This window comes from Molossus molossus, unplaced genomic scaffold, assembly GCF_014108415.1.
Source record: "Molossus molossus isolate mMolMol1 unplaced genomic scaffold, mMolMol1.p scaffold_m16_p_9, whole genome shotgun sequence".
NCBI lineage: Eukaryota > Metazoa > Chordata > Mammalia > Chiroptera > Molossidae > Molossus > Molossus molossus.
In genome coordinates this window covers 103322928-103327845 of record NW_023425403.1, presented here as the reverse complement: position 1 = coordinate 103327845, position 4918 = coordinate 103322928, and the positions used below count along the sequence as shown (strand labels likewise).

The 4918-nt window shown below is 43.1% G+C and overlaps 1 pseudogene; it reads left to right on the top strand.

Moving 5' to 3' along the window:
• The first annotated feature begins 200 nt into the window (after positions 1–200).
• On the top strand, positions 201–316 carry LOC118623132 (annotated as a pseudogene).
• Positions 317–4918: the final 4602 nt, after the last annotated feature.

Sequence of the window (4918 nt, the reverse complement as noted above, 5' to 3'; positions counted from 1 at the left end):
ACATCGATGTGAAGGGACACATCGAGTGGCTGCCACCCACATGACCAACCAGGGCCGGGGACAAACTGCAACGGAGGTACGTGCCCTTAGTGGGAACCGAACCTGGGTCTCTCTGTATCGCAGGCCGACGCTCCAACCGCTGAGCCAAACTGGCCAGGGCTGAAGGGTCTTTTTGAAGAAAAAGATAAAATATATGAACAATCGCTTCTCGGCCTTTTGGCTAAGATCAAGTGTAGTATCTGTTCTTATCAGTTTAATAAAATATATGAACAAACAAAATGGCAATGAATACATATCTATTGACAATGGAATCTACAAACAAAATGAACAGGTAGATCAGAAACATTCTCATAGATACAGAGAACATTTTTTTGGTTGGCAGATGGGAGGGGGTTGGGAGAAAGGGTGAAAAAGGTGAAGGGATTAAGAAGTACCAATTCATTGCTAGACTGACAAACCTCAAAGGGAAAGGGGTTGGGGGGGAGGGTGGGAAGAAATAAACCAAAGAACTTATATGCATAACCAATGGACACAGACAATAGTGTGGGAAAAGGCGGGAGGGAGGAGGGAGTGCGGAGGAGGGGGTCAATGGGGGAAAAATGTGGAACATCTGTAATACATTCTACATTCAACAATAAAGATTTAAAAAATAAAAAATATAAAAAATAAAAAGTAGTTTGCTGCCCTAGGAAAAATAAATAAATAAAATAAAATCAGTAATAATAAAGATAGTCTAAAATAAAGTGATGGACAAAACAGGAACAGAGCATGGACACAGGGAGCAGACTGACAGCTGTTGAGTGGAGAAGGGTTGGGGACTGGATGAAAGAACGTGAAGGGATTAAGGTAAAAGACATGCGTATGTTACACATAGACACAGACAGCAACGCGACGACAGCCACAGGGGAGGGGTGGATGGTGGTGGGCAGAGGAGGGGAAAACAGCCGATGCGTGCACCATGCAGATGATATTTTACTGAACTATACACTTGAAACCTTTATGGTTTTACAAACCAATGTCACCTTAATAACTTCAATTAAAAAAATAATTTAAGAATATCTTGACGACTAACTAGCTTTCGTTGGCTGCCTGGCGTGGCTGGTCCTGGGTGGCGCCTGTCCTGCGGTCCCAGCGCCCGGAGAGCAGGCGCCCCTCTGAGCTCGCACGCCCGGCCTCAGTGACACCACCTCTCAGGGAGCTGCTCAGGACTGACCACGAATTACATTGTTTCAAGTTTTGAAGCAAGCAGTTTTAAGTTTAAGTGATGGCAGATGACTGTTTTCCCCCAATAAAAAGTTATAAATACAGTTACTCTGTTATAGGGGCCACATGCTACATTTTTTTCTGAAGCAATTTTTTATAGTTTAAATGACAAATACCAGAAGTCGAATGTTTATAATCAAAGCCTTGAATTCTGGTGTCACGCATCCCAGCCTGCCACCACCTTCCTACCTGGGCACCGTGGCCAGAGGCCTGGGCAGGCTGGGCGGCGCCGCGCGGGGTGGGCCTGCTCCTGGGCAGGGTGGCCCGGGCCTCCGGGGTGGCACCGTGCCCAACTCAGACAGGTAGGGTTATCCCAGGAGAGCAGCTTGGAGCGATCACTTCTCACAGAAAACCCACGCGCTTTTGAATTCCGACTCTGGGGTCGTGGAACAGAGAGAGAGTCGGCCTGACTCTCCTGGCCGCCCAGCTGCACAAGCCGCCTCCTGCAGCAAAGCCGGCGGAGCAAGTGCGTTCCCAGGGGCCACTGGGCCGCGCGCTTCTCCGGAGGAGTCACAGTTCCACAGCCAACCCAAAGGACCAGCACCCATGTCAGACAAGAAACACCTTTAGAAAGAAGAGAGTCTGTATAAACAGGCACTTGAAGCCAAGCCAAGCTATACCTCAAAATACAACTTTGAAACAAGAATATCAGCTTTCTTTAAGCATTTATAACAGATCAGCCAATGTGACAATCTCATTTCTTCTGCGAACTAACCCTTGTCAATAAACTGACTGCATATTTATTTTTTATTGATGAGTTATTTAGAATCTAAATATTTTTAAAATTAAAATCCCTCAAACATTGTTTTCATTGATTTAAAATTATTTAAGGTTCATTTGATCAGATAATTTCTAATTGACTAGAAATATAAAATATATTTTGAGAGTACATTTATTTATTGCAATTATTTAACTTCTATGTCAGAAAACTATTGAGATTTCCCATCACCTTGCATTTTTCCCATTTGTAAAGCTATTTCAAAACACCACCATATCTTTTGTATCAGTTCCTCTGTTTTAAAAGGCACTAAGTATGATTTCATTTACTTAAGACAGAATTGCAATTGATCAAAACAAGACGGAAACTACAAATCAAGGCATCGTTTCTAAAGGAAGACATTTGGCTTTTAACGTGGCTAGTCCACGTCACACTGGCATCTCTTCCACACCCTTCAGTCACATCTGTTTCATGAATTTATATAAAAAACAAAAGGGTTATGAGAGCCTGGAAGACATTGATGTTGCCACCAAACATGAATTCAATTCCTCGGTCTTTGAAATAGCTTCCAAGACACATTCTGTGCTCTGGTTCCATGTGGAGCAGCTCAGACATTTCAAGAGGACTTCAGTATGAGATCAAAAGTGTTTTTCCAGATGCCACTTTAAAATAACAAACAGGGCTGCAGAGTGTACGTCCCCGTGGACGCAACATTTGGAGCAATGCTTATCATTAACAGCCCCGCTTCTGCTGATTAGAAACATTAATCTGCTCTCTTGAAAGGCTACTGGAATATTTTGTACCTATTAGAAGAGAGTTTACCAGAGTCCATTAAATGCCTGCGCTCCTTGACCCTCTACAAGGCCCTGCAGCCGTATTCAGGAGCATGGAACAGTGTCATGAACAGGTAAGAATCTGAGTTTGGAAAAGGAACATTTCTAGTTAAAAGAAAGAATGAAGATTCAAGGTACTGACTTACTTTCAAGTATTTCTGCTTGGTTCTTTCTCTAGGCCCTTCTCTAGTCCACCCAGTGCAAGGAACCTGCCTCCTCTCAGCGTTTCCGTGACGTTTTATTTGAGTGTTCCACTAAGAAGGATGATATTGTTGTACTAAGGAGATCCGGGCACCTGTCTTCTCTGCCAAAGTGAGCATCAGAACCACTTCTCCATAGTTGCGTCTCCCCTGGTGTCTTCCAAACACAGACCCTTCTCGTGGTAACTGTTCCTGCACGTTGAGTTGAAGTGCAGAGCGTGAAAAGAGTAGAATGAGTGGAAGAGATAAAAGAGAGACTGAAGAATGAAAATACAGGAAGCCCAAGACACAAAGTCAAAAGAAGTTCACAAAAATGGATTCAGAGATTAAAGAAATGTGTGCCAGTTACTTAGTGCAACCAAATAGGGAATGGAACAGCTATTTAAAGAAAAGTATTTGTGTTCCATCACATCTACTCATAAACCACTTCTCACATAAAATAACGCTTGCGTGTGGAGAGGGAGGGAGGGGACATTCCTGTTCTGAACCCCAGGTACGCGTGGACCTGCATCACACTCCTGCTCCCACCCCAGCATCCCAGCTGCAGAACATAAAAGTCAGTGGTGGGGATGATGGATCAAGTCTTCAGTCTCTCTGACCCCTATTAATTTAGCCCAGACTTTTTGTCCCTACTGTTAATAAAGAAAAGAAAAGCCAAATTCCTTCCAAAGTGGCAAACAGAGGATGATGCAAGTGTCTCAGTCAAGGTAGAACATAATACTCTTGGATTGCTCCAGAAATGTTGTTCAGTCCCCCAAGTCTGAGTGGTTTTGTTGGCAATAAACAAATAAATACATTTAAAAATGGTGCTTCAGCATTTTAAAATAGGTGTAGCCTGGAAATGCTCTCCAAAAAAACAAGCAGTCTGGAGGTTAGACAAGAGTACTAGGTAGACTGTCTCTGTTAATCACTGAAAATAATATTCTGTTTCCCACTAACTTAATCCATAATAATCTCATATTATTATAAAACTTTCAGAGAGAGAACACCTGTGCATATCCCCTGGCACAATTTATGACTTGGTAACAGGGTGGTGACAAGGTTTGGATGCTGTTTACAGCGGTAGCTGCCTGTTTCCAATAAACAAAGTTGATTTTCAGCTCCCCATTCCTTTCTCCCCAGCAGTGAAATACAATACGTGTCTTTCCGTCAGTGAGAGGTAGGACCACCGTTCTTTGCCAGCAGGTGGTGCAAAAACCATAGTGTAGAAAATGTTCGCAGAAAAAACAGGGATATTTCAAGTTGGGTATTCCTGGTACACATGGGCATTGCTTTGGGAAGAGGTGATGGTCAAGCTCCTTATTTATATCAAGTATTCTACTTCCATAATGCATTGTCCTCTTCCCACCTCAACCACCTTGCTAATTCCACACATTTGGTTGGACATACAGTTGATCCATTTTTGCCATTGTAACAGATTTCTTACTTGTTAGCTCTCACCCATTTTCTTTGCTTTCCCCAGATTCTTGAAGTTGAGTTCACACCTATTCAAGACCATAAGCCACTCCCAAGAGAGAAGTTATTTGTGGTGTGACCCCGTGAGCTCCACACTCTTCCCGCCGCCTGGTAGGTCTCAGGGCTAATTCAGGGCCCCCAGATCTAGTGGACCCTGTCTACTAGGCTGCTGTGTCCCCTTTTCTGCCTCACTCTCTGCTTCCAATCAGGGATGAGATCTCTTATAATCAAGACTGTTTCAGAGCAATTTACTACTATTATTAGTTAATGACAGAAATAATGAAGCATGGGATGTGTTGTGGAAAATTAAAAATAACTTTGTACTGGAAACAGCCCAAGTGCCCATCAGTAGACGAATGGATTAAAAAGCTGTGGTACATATACACAATGGAGTACTACGCAGCGGTAAGAAAGAAAGATCTCTTATCCTTTGAGACTACATGGAGGGA